This window comes from Littorina saxatilis, linkage group LG2 (assembly GCF_037325665.1).
Source record: "Littorina saxatilis isolate snail1 linkage group LG2, US_GU_Lsax_2.0, whole genome shotgun sequence".
NCBI lineage: Eukaryota > Metazoa > Mollusca > Gastropoda > Littorinimorpha > Littorinidae > Littorina > Littorina saxatilis.
The window spans coordinates 42,976,784-42,989,342 of NC_090246.1; the positions used below are offsets into that span (position 1 = coordinate 42,976,784).

Below are 12,559 nucleotides of genomic sequence, written 5' to 3' on the forward strand. Positions count from 1 at the left end.
AGAAATTCATTACTTGCTTCATTTAAAGGTTCATTACTATCATCCATTTCATTTTCATCACACTCTTGTAGTTTAGTGAAATGTTCGAAAAACTCCGAACAAGTTGGATAGTTAGTTTTGGAATTATTTTTTTAATTTTTATTTAGAAGATTCCAGTATGCTTTCGGGTCAGTACTTCTTAACTTTCTCAAAGTTTTGACGAACTCATTATGATACAACTTGCATTCCTTTTTTATTGTCTTTTTGTATTCTTTAAAAGCACTTTTTTTTCATGTTCATTGAACACATTTTTAAAGCGTCTTGCTTTATTTTTCGCATGTACAAATATTTTTCCTTTCTCTTTGCATATTGCACTAAACCATGGTTGTTGCAGTTTGAATTTCTTTGAACGTGGCTTTTTCATAAATTTTTGTTCTTTAATTACACCGATTTTCTCAGCAGAACAATTTAAAATATCACAAATCTTATTAGTAACACTATCAACATCATCTGTTGTCGTACTCTCACTTGTAGCTAGCATATTTTGTAATTTAGTTTCAACAGTATAAATATCATCCTCATTCAGATTAACTACAAAAGCTAACTTGGTCCCATTGTTATTATCCCATTTTGGTTTTGTGTACTTGTTATCCTTTTCTCTACTTTTAGACAGCAAATCTTCATTTTTGTTTTTTTTTCACATCGTCTGCTAGGCAATCATTAGCGCGTACTTCATTCTGTTTTAATAGATGCAAAACATCAGGACAGTGTACGTCGGAATACATTTCACAAAATTCCATCACAGAAAAATATTTAACTTTCGAGAACAAATCTTTTGACAGGATGCAATAATCAACAACGCTCTTATCCTTACATGTGCATTTACCAACCCCTATATCAACGCCAACTCTACCATTAACAATAACTAAGCCAGTCATTTTACAAAAATCAATCAATTTAAAACCAAGGTTATTAGTATTATTATCCTGTGAGGCCCGCTCACCTATTAGAGTACCAACCTCATCAGAGTCAAACAAGTCATTATCAACAAAACCTTCTGAATGCTGATCATCTTCATACAACATTTCACTCAGATGACCAGTGCGGGAATTTAAGTCTCCTAAAAGACAGACATAATCATTATCTACCCCAAATGTACACCTCTTCTAATTCAGCATAAACATCTTTATTATGGTAAGGTGATCCTTCTGGGGGAATATATAAAGCACAGAAAAGGGTGTCACGGCCAAGTATTTTCTTATCTAACTTAAAAAATAGCGCATTCTCACACATTTCTACATCCAAAAATCTATACCATATTTTCATCTCTTCTTTTATCTTATGTGACAGCTTTTTTTCTTCAAAAATAGTTATATTATTAGCAAACACTTCCCGTAATAAAACTAATACACCACCTGATTTTCTGCGAAATTTTCCTCTATTCTTATAGAATGCTATATATCCTGGAATGTTAATCTCATCAACATCATCCAGTTTGCTCTCACTAAAACAAATAACGTCATATTTAGCAATAAAATTGACAAATTCAGGAAATTTTAGCTTTGAAGTGATTCCACAGACATTAAGCGCTAAGCAGGAGAGTATATCAGGATTATCCTCAATACTATATTCAGTACTATAAAGGAATCTCCAATCTCACTATTAACATTGTATACATCTATTTCAATAGTAGATTTGTTACATACATTCTCAACATCTAACGAGTTAAAATGAACATCAACATCTGACATTACAACAACATTATCCATTTCATGCGCATTGCCAACATCCAGAGAGTCATGCAAAATATAAACATCAGAAACATTTGCATATACATCAACAACATCAACATCATCAATACCATCACAATCCTTCACCACTCTGTCTTCGCCTCCCTCTTTACCACCATCATCACCCCAGTCACCGTTAAATGCAAAGTCATGCACACTGTTTCCATCTTGGGGCATTCCTGCAGCACCATCATTCACACGACCGTTATCTGTAAAGTCATGAACATTGTTTACATCTTGGTACATGCCTACAGCACCATCCTTCGCACAACCCATATCTGCAAAGTCATGCACATTGTTTTCCTCTAGGGACATACAAACAGCATCATCACTTTCACAACCCTTATCTTCAAACTCCTGCACATTGTTTTCTTCTTGGTGCAAACACACAACAACATCATTCTCACGATCGTTCTCTAAATCATACACATTATTTCCATTTTGGGGAATAAACCCAGCATCATCATTCTCCCAGCCCTTATCTTCAATAGTACGCACGTTATTTTCATGTTGTGTCATAGCCACAGCAACATAATTCTCGCAACCCTTATTGTCAGAATCATGCACACTATTTTTATATTGGGTCATACACACATCAATATCTTTCTCACAAATCTTGACATCAAAATAGTGAACATTGTTTGCATTCTGAGACATACACACAGCTACATCGGTCTCCAAACTCTTATCTTCAAAATCATATACATTGTTTTCATCTTTGGGCAAACACACAGCAACAACAGTCTCGCGTCCCTTTTCATCATAAGCATGCGCATTGTTATCATCTTGGGACATACACACAGCTACCTCACACTCACAATCCGTATCAACATCATGCACTTTGTTTTCATCTTGGGACAAACACACAGCAACAACAGTCTCACGTCCCTTTTCATCATAAGCATGCGCATTGTTATCATCTTGGGACATACACACAGCTACCCCAGACTCACAATCCGTATCAACATCATGCACTTTGTTTTCATCTTGGGACAAACACACAGCAACAACAGTCTCACGTCCCTTTTCATCATAAGCATGCGCATTGTTATCATCTTGGGACATACACACAGCTACCCCAGACTCACAATCCGTATCAACATCATGCACTTTGTTTTCATCTTGGGACAAACACACAGCAACAACAGTCTCACGTCCCTTTTCATCATAAGCATGCGCATTGTTATCATCTTGGGACATACACACAGCTACCCCAGACTCACAATCCGTATCAACATCACGCACTTTGTTTTCATCTTGGGACAAACACACTGCATCAACATCTTCTCACACTCTTCCTCCCCTTGACCTACTTCCACTTCAGTCTCACTCTCCATGTGTGCATTAATACTTTGCTTTGCATTCTCATCTTCCAAAAAAACACATTATATCCGTCATTTCATCCTGTTTTACCGCTATCATATCCGTCAATTTTAAACATGGCTTACTATCGCTGTTTTTACCACAGTTTATGATTCTTTCATGCTCATCTGGCATGATGTTTTGTTTATCGTTCCCCTCATAAGGTATGACACCAATAAAGTCAACACACAACAGTCCGGTCTTACTTACTTGGTTACTTTGCGACACATCATCCTTGAAGCACTTATTACCAACAGAGTCCTTGTTTTCGCTAGCACTGTCACTGTCTCTGACACCAACGCTTGATTGCCAGCTGTTTACTGTACTAAAATTGTTGACATATGTGCGTGGGTGGGGAGAACGCGTGTCCCCAACCTCGCATGGCACAGAGATACAGGCGCTCGAAACTGCCTGCTTGCTGGAGGGGCCGTAACCTCTATCCTTTGGTTTGTCAACTCGCTAGCTTCTACACTGGAACCCCCCTTTTCCGATCTAAACAAATCTGAAAAAACGGGTCTTAAAAAGGACAGAGTCTTAAAATGGGAGTAAATCTACAGAGGATTTAAACAGAAAATCTTAAAAACAAATGTCTTAAAAGGGAGGAAGTCTTAAATTAAGGGGTCTTTACACGGGGGTTGCAATGTACCAAACAGCGACAAAAGTTGGGCGCACAACAACGCACTGATCTTATTTTCCATTTTTGATTAATGTTCAATGCGCGGGCCGTGCGTCGCGTATGTGTGACCAAACCGCGACAAAAGTTGGGCGCACAACGACGCACTGATCTTATTTTGCATTTTTGATTAATTTTCAATGCGCGGGCCGTGCGTCGCGTATGTGTGACTCCCGCATAAGTAACGGAATTCAAGACGTATTAAAGGCACAGTGCAGCTCACAGCCTTCGTTTTGCGTTTTTGTTGCAGCTGAGTGCATTTACAGTTCAAAAATCCTCCTATGGTAGTAAAACAAACCCAAAACTACCCAACGACGACATCTGTGAAGCTCGACAGTTTCTTGTTCACGCGAGTGCATAAATTAACCTAGTTATTACGTGGTGTTTGGTCGGAGTTCGATTCAACTGAGTGATTCCGGCCTCCATTTTGTTTTACACAAACTCATGATGACGTCTGACATAGTTTGCTAGTGACGTGTCTTTTTGTGCATGATGTGGTGATCTACCTGATCTAAATTTAGATCCAAAAATAGGCCAAGACCAGCCGGGTCCGAGTACGAAATTAATTCGTAAAGAAATCGCAGTACTTGACTCTTTGGGTGCAAGTCAATGAAACTTGGTAGTTCTTCTAACGGATAGCTGCCTGAGGTATGACTAAAAGCCCCAGGGGCTCCGTGCACCTGGATTTGACAAGTTCAGTACCTTTAATCTATTTTGCCAGTATTTCATTTTCAATCGAAGAAATCTGTCTGCTTCCAATCTGCCTCAACCGAACAGCCTAGATCTTTTTTGCCTCAAAGTTACCAGAGAAATAGCTCCGAGATTGCTGCCAAACGTAACATTAACAGCTATTGTGTTTTCAGTGTAGCAATAGGGTCCGATATTTGGACGAGACAAGTATAATGTCGACGAGTCGAAGACGAGTCGCATTATAGACTACTTGTTCGAGTCTAAATATCGGACCCTATTGCTACGCTGAAAACACAATAGCGTTTATATAGCTATTCTGCCATAATATTCTGTGCTAAAATCATATTTTTGTCAGCAACAACTACCAGAATGGTCCATGTCGTTGATTGCAGACGACGGTTATAGTGCGCATATCCTTTTACGCATGTATCCACGGAAATCACCGAACATTGAAAAACCCACGGCCATGTATTACGGAGAAGACTCGAGATAACCGGATGTTTAGCATTACGTCAACATGCTGGGAATCATATGACGTCATGACGTATCATGCTTGCTTACGTATATTCTATGTTCGAAAGTCTGACTTCTGTTGCCGTTGGGGATTCGCGTGATGAAGACTGCGGTAAATCTGTAGATGGTAAGAGAACAAGGATTGTCTCAGAAGAAACGACTAAATGTTTCAGACCGGTAACTTCATTTCAACATTGCACTATAGGGGAAGGGCTCCTAATATGGACCGGCTCCTAATATGGACCACCTCCTGTTTTGACAAACTAACGGCGCTAGAGCGCTCAAAAAAGTTTTATTCGCTGTATTCACCCTCTCTGGATAACTTGCACATGTCAAAACAGTTGCAGAAACAGAAATCTCAAAACCGTTAGGCTTTTTCTCTTTTTTCACTTTTGGCAGCGTTCACTCTAAATTTGCCGCCTAAAACGGACTCGTTTCTGTCCACAGCCAAAGCTTTTATCACACAAAAATTGCTATATATGACAGCTAAGACCTCATTTGTTATATTTTAGCAGTGTTAACACTGAGTTTCTACTGCAAACAAAAAATAATAGCAAAATCTCAAGGTATGTGCGAGTCCCCTAATATGGACCACCTTCAACAAATCGAAGAAAATAAAAGCTAAAGGCTATTTTCATTAATTCAAAAAGAAGCTTGTTGGAAATAACCTATAACTAGCCCTCGAGATTTAAAAAAAAATGTAACAAAAAGTCTTCTTTTCGTGGAAGTTGATAATTTCACTTATTTTCACTCTGTGTTTGATAAGCTTCTTTAGTTTCCTGTTGTGCTTCAAATAATGCTCTCATCAACCCGAAACAGATAAATCTAGAGCATATTTTAATCAGTCTAACTTGTACACTAAGTTGTATCATGTTATTTTGAAGTATATGGGGCTTTTTACAGTGATTCGTGAAGGCCGCTTCACTGGTCCATATTAGGCGCCCAGGCTCCTAATATGGACCATTTGTGATTTTTTTCTGTATCTAATTTTTGCTGAATGTCTATCAAAGCTATTTCACTCTAATTAGGCCTAAGGGTTAACCTAAGAGAGAAGGACTACCAAACACAAAATGAAACTTCTTCGCAAGAAAACAAGCTTAGTTATCAGCATGAAACAAAAAGTGGTCCATATTAGGAGCCCTTCCCCTACAATGGACGTTCTATGTGACAGGAGAGTTTGCTGATTTTGTGTTAAACATTGGAATGATCGTCTGCTAGAATCAGAGATAGGTCGCTTCAGATTGCAGCTTCTTGAACTTTGCAAGGTTTGTTGCCTGTTAAAGAACTGGATTTTACACGTAATGTATGTCATGTACAGTAAGCAACTAAAAACACACACACAAAGCAAATGGCATCGTCTGTCGACTAGTCACAGAAACAAACCTGGCGAGGTATGCGTGTACTTTATACACTTGGAAGAAACATGCGTCTTTGTTATTGCTGGATATCGGCAAAAAATTACCAACTTCCGTAGCGTTATCCTTTGATGATCGCAATAGGGATGTGTGAGACCATCCAATCACAGCCCCCGAATTCCCCCACGTGTCTATCAGAATGGCTATATATTTCAATTGTTGAGGGATTGTTCGTGCTGTTCTTCGTCATGTCACACCTATTTCGAAAACTAAGCGTCTTACAAGATCAGCGCCCTTCCATTATACCGCTCAGCAAGGCTGAAGCTGCCTAGCTCAGCGAAAATAACTGCGACGTGGACGGCAGGCTCTTAAGTTCACGGGGACAGGGAGAACATTCAGACCCAGCAAGCGACCGCAAAAATATAAATTCGATTAATTTGCGTGATGCTCGTATGAGGTCCTCGGCGTGAAAGCCCCAAATGTCTGGCGCTTCTGCCGGTTTTGTAGCAGCGGAGAGGTTTAGCACGATTGATTGAGGCGGAAGTGGTGTCTTTGCTGCTAATGCTTCCCTTTCACTCCGTCACTCACACCCCCTCCTGTCACAGAGGCGTCGTTCTACCAGGGCGTTCATTTCACCTCGTGGTGTTGGGAAGGAGATGGAGGAAGGACGAGAGGTTGGTGCATTTTAAGTTCAACAGTGGCACATAATGCCTTCGCTTAAATCGACCATGTTTAGATGACTTTCGTTTGCGGAAAGGCGATATCAAAGTTTGATACCGTCCTTCGCTACGCGATCATGTTTACCGTCACAGATTTGTTAAGGCTTTCACAGCGACTGAGACCATCATTTCGCTTGACAAATTACCAAAGATTAACAGCGTGGCCGGTTGAATTATGTGCACGGTTGGTTGGTAGGTTGGTTATCATTTGTTATCGTCTCTTTAGCTGATATTGCTATTTGAGACCGATGCAAGTTTGTTTTCTTTTTCGGATCGTTATGTGCAGTGTGGGAATTCAACAAAAAATGCCATTCTGTATAAGCATGATTTTTGGCAAGTGTTCGGGTTGAAGGATGCTCTTATGCCGCGCAAATCCTGAACAGATCTTTAATGGTGAACATGGTTGCAGGCATGAGAAGGAAATGGGAATGTATTGTTTTAACATGGACGGCGTGAATATACAGGTTGATGTTCTTTAGACAAGAAATGGTGGTTGTGGTTCTTTGTAAATCAGTCGTCCGTTGTCTGTTGATGTGGCTTTAGAACACTGTCGTTTAGTAATTTCCTTATAGCATTTGCATTCAAACAAAGCACAAAGGTATGATTTTTCATAATCAGAAGAAGAAAACAATTGCGCAAATTTAACCCTCAGGGTCGACCCTCCTCCCGTCTGACCGTACACCCGTCCATCCGCTTGGTGCGGAAGCTTTACAACTATAATGTATATATATATAGGTTACACACACCGAGTTCTGAATATCGTGCATATTTTCCCTTGGGTCGATTTTCAGGTATTACCGAGCCTCTGGCGAGGTAATACCTGTAAATCGACCCGAGGGAAAATATGCACGATATTCAGGACGAGGTGTGTAAGCTTTTTATCCCATTACTCCGACGTTTTCATTAAAAAAAACGAACTTTTTGACACAAACTCTGCGAGTGCCTGTTTACTGCTCATCAAACCTTCCGCGACCAAAAATCGTGTCATGATATTCATGTGCGAAACGAGTCCCCTTTTGTGTTTTTGTTTCCAGGATTGTGCCGTTGAATGCATTTGATACTGTGCAGTTACCAGCCGGTTTCAGTCGGTTACCCGAGCTGGCATTCGTCAAAACTGCAAAAGACCGCATTCTGATAATCTTCGCTTCACAGCTAGCGACGGGAGAGAATGATACCCGAAGGGAAGTAACTCATTTTTGACCTGAGTTCAGGATTCGAAAGACCGCGTGTGTGATTTTACAAGCGATGAAGATGATTGCTGAGTTTGTGCTTATTCGAGCCTTTGTGATTCAGTGTTCAAATTTGGATTACCTACTTCTTCAATCGTCACTTACTGATTTAGGTGAGCCTAACTTTGATGTCTGTCGTTGTCTGTCTGGGGGAAAACGGCGCACCACTGTCGAGTTGTTTTTATGCGGCAACGCATGTAGCCTAGTGGTCTCTGGATGTCCAAGATCCGACCTTCTTCGCCACCTTTTATTCTAACAGTATCACCAACTTTGAAAATGGCAATTTCCATGCTGGTCAACTTGAGCCGAAGATACTATAGCAAACGACAGATCCTGCAGCAGACGACAGATCTGTAGCAGACGACTGATGAGACAGCCTTGTTCTATTGAACCATATTTAGCAATCAATGCTCTAAAAGCGATAACAAATGAACAAAACTATAAGCATACTGTTTTAGTGTAAGTTTTATTTCGTCGCTCAAGATTTTGAATCAGGATGTTCTTGGGATTGATCTAAGCGGTTGCCCATGAAGCGTACCTCGTCACGACAACTTTACTAGAGTTGTGCGCCTTGAATCACTGTGTGTCTCTGTCGCTCTCTCTCGTGCTCTCTGTCTCTCTTTCAGTCTCACCGCGTCGGACAACTCATAATCTTCACTCATCTCTATTCACCCAAACAGATTATGTACATTCTTTGTTGTTTTCTTTATTTCTTCAATGATATTATTTGTAGATCGTTAGCCAAACGTCAGTTCGACTTTTATACCGCAGAATATCTCAATCGTGTTGCTGAAAAAAGTAGTCCCCGAGTTAACGATAAAATGCAGATGACCTCTAAATTATTCAATTGTACTCTGAGATCAAAGACAATGACCAATGACAGGTGAGATCGAGACTCGGTTGTGATGGATAATTCATATGGTTGTGATGGATTATCCAGAATAATCCTCTCTACAGCTAACAGAGACAAAGAGGCAGGTCATGGGATAAGTAGCATATTAATCGTTAAGCAAGACAAAAAAACTTTCAAAAACGCTGCGTCCTGCACTATGTCTTAAACCTATCATAAAGTAGACAAGGTCTGCCTGCGAAAAGGAAAAGAGCTTAGGGACCTTAGCGCCCCTGGGTGTTATGTTTGGTTTGGTTTGGTTTGGGTAGTTTGTAAGTAAAGATAACGTATAAATCAATTCGTAGGTCTGACCGGTTTCCGATTTCGCTGACGGTTCTTTGAGATGTTAAATTCAGGATATCAACTAATCATGCAGTACCTTGGCCATCCCTCAAATATTCACCTCGCGATTTGCCCTTTTCCTTTTAACATTTAGTCAAGTTTTAACATAGACTACCACTGGAAATCGATACGAGGGTGGTGGTGGCGGTGGTGTGTGTTAGTCTGTGTCTGTGTGTCTGTGTATAGAAAACTACTGGACCGATCTTCCTGAAACTTTACATACAAACTCTTCAAGATGATCTTTTCCTTTTTTCGATAAATGTCTTTGATGACGTCATTTACGGCGTCTAGTGAAAGTTGAGGCGGCCCTGTCACGCCCTCATTTATCTATGAAATTGATTGAAATTTTGGTCAAGCAATCACGACAAAACCCGGATTTTGGGATTGTATTTCAGCTTTGAAGATTACAAAAACATAATGAGCCTGGTCATTAAAAATCTCAACATTGAAATAAAAATATTTTTTCAGCAATCCTGTCAAAAACGAGTATATCTTATTCTTTATCATTTCCTGAATTATGTGGGTAATGGGGGGTAATTGGGACACCCTAAGAACAAGACGCTATGGCTGGCCCATTAAAAGCCTCTAAGCAAAGACGGCGAGGTTATATCTCAAGATTGGGTTTAGACTTACACGTATGTTAGTTAAATAAAGGATCGTATGTGTTTTGTAAACACACGGACTTGTTTCTTATTATTTGAGAAAAGTTCAAATTTGCCGACTAGTCGGGTATATTGAACAGGGCAAAGTTCAAATTAGCCGAACTCCTTTTCACATGTATTTAACCTAAGCCGACTAGACTCTCTTACATTGCTGCCAGAGCTTTCTTCATGTCTTCTTCAGACTGAAAGACCAAAAAGTAGAAAGTGCAATTTTCTAACATCACCTGGATTTGCTAACAGCCGTTTTACGTTCATATTGGACATACCCGAGGGTTACATCGAATATTGTTTCAGGCCTATTTTGTTGTTTACAAGAGCAACATGTTAAGATTTTCAATAAGGTCGCAATTCATTAAAAACAAAAATTGAGCATAAATTGAACAGTGTTGGCTATATCAAACAAAGTGTTCAAATTACAAGCAGTTGCTGAGTTCAAATTACCCGACTTCATACAGATGTAAACTTTAATCCATAGTCCACAATCTGCACGCGGAATCTTTGCATTTTTCACAAACAAAGTTAAGAGATGGTTTATGAATCTAAACAGATTAATATTAATTTCATTTATTCTTATCCTTATTGAAATAAGATTCTAAAAGTTTCAGAGAGAGGGGAGATCAAAAACACCCGGGCAAAGCCGGGACCTGACTGCTAGTTTATTCTATGAGAAATTAAAGGCCGGTGTATCAGTTGACCCGTGTCCTTCCCGGCCCGAATTCGAACCTGTGATCGGAAGGTCGCAGGTTCGAATTCTGGCCGGGACAGACACGGGTCAACTTTATGTGAAGACCCAGAGACGGAAGTCATGTCCCACGGGGGTGTCACCATAATGGCACGTCTCGGTCATTCTGCCATAAGTGCAGATGGCTGATACCATCTAACCACGCATACATCAAAAGCCGTGAGGGCGTAAAACTCGAATTATCATATAATCTCCCGGTCACACAGAGACGCCGCTTCTACTCCGTTGTAAAATTGTCGGAGAGCGTGGCCAATCGTGGGCCAAACGTGGGAGGATCTCCGTGAGCGTGGTTTGGTCGGGGTGCGATCTGCTAGGTCGTAAATCTGCACGCTCTCCCTACGCTTATTTTGAACTGCACAAAACAAGCGTAGGCGGATCTGGGCGCAGTACAGTCGTGATGTAGATTTTTGTATGGCCACCGTCACACAGCTCTACGTTTTTACGATGATCACTCCGATCTGAAAGTTATCAAGTCGGGGCTCGCCGTCAAAATCCAGCACATGGCGAATAAAAAAAACGACATCACGACTGTACTGGGCAAAAACCCCAGCTACGTTTGTTTTGTGTAGTTCAAAATAAGCGTAGGGAGAGCGTGCAGCTTCGCGACCTAGCAGATCCCACCCCGACCAAACCACGCTCAGGGAGATCCTGCCACGTTTGGCCCACAATTGGTCACGCTCTCGGACACTTTTCCGTCGTAGCAGAAGCGGCGTCTATATTATGTGACTAGGGTATTAGTGCCTTGTGCTGGATTTTGACGGCGATATGCCCCGATTTGATAGCTTTTTCAGATCGGCATGGTCGTGGCAAGGACGCAACGCTGTGTGACCGGGCCCTTACGGACCCAGACCCGGCTAGGCTTGTTTTGTACAGTTCAAAATAAGCGTAGGGAGAGCGTGCAGCTTCGCGACCTAGCAGATCCCACCCTGACCAAACCACGCTCAGGGAGATCCTGCCACGTTTGGCCCACGATTGGCCACGCTCTCGGACACTTTTCCGTCGTAGCAGAAGCGGCGTCTATATTATGTGACTAGGATATTAGTGCCATGTGGTGGATTTTGACGGCGATATTTAATAACTTTTTCAGATCGGCGTGGTCGGCATGGTCGTGGTAAGGACGCAGCGCTGTGTGACCGGGCCCTTACCCATATCATGTCCTTAAGAGGCGTAATATTTAGCCTGTAGGACATTAAGCATTCTCTCTTTCGGTGTATCAGGACTTGAAAATACATTTTTTTGGTCATGATTTTCACGAGTTTTCATTTATAACCACCTGGGGAATAAATAACATTGTCATCATTTTCACGAGTTTTCATTCACAAGCACCTGGGAAATAAATCTCATGTTCCCCGGGGAATAAATCCCCGGTTACCATAGTTGCAGGAAGCCCTATTACATGGATAATCAAAAGCAAACCCAATAGAAACGCTCGAGGATTCTTCGGCTCTTTTCATTGGCGTTTCCCCAGACCTAAACAGACGACACTGCTTCGCCAAGTTCCAAATACGAACTGGCAAACTGGCAAATGTAAACAAAAAACAAAACTACCTCATCAAAGGTCATACATTTATGCTTTATCGCAAACAAATGAAACCTATCGATATGTTTTATCTT

The 12,559-nt window shown here is 40.9% G+C and overlaps 1 protein-coding gene across 1 annotated transcript in view; it reads left to right on the forward strand.

Annotated features, from left to right (window-relative positions):
* The first annotated feature begins 6,584 nt into the window (after nt 1-6,584).
* The window catches only part of LOC138959049 (uncharacterized), a 44,000-nt gene continuing 38,025 nt past the window's right edge, over nt 6,585-12,559 (forward strand). Inside the window, exon 1 of the mRNA XM_070330408.1 lies at nt 6,585-7,036. The gene's annotated coding sequence lies outside the window, so the exon portion shown is untranslated. The remainder of the gene's footprint in view (nt 7,037-12,559) is intronic.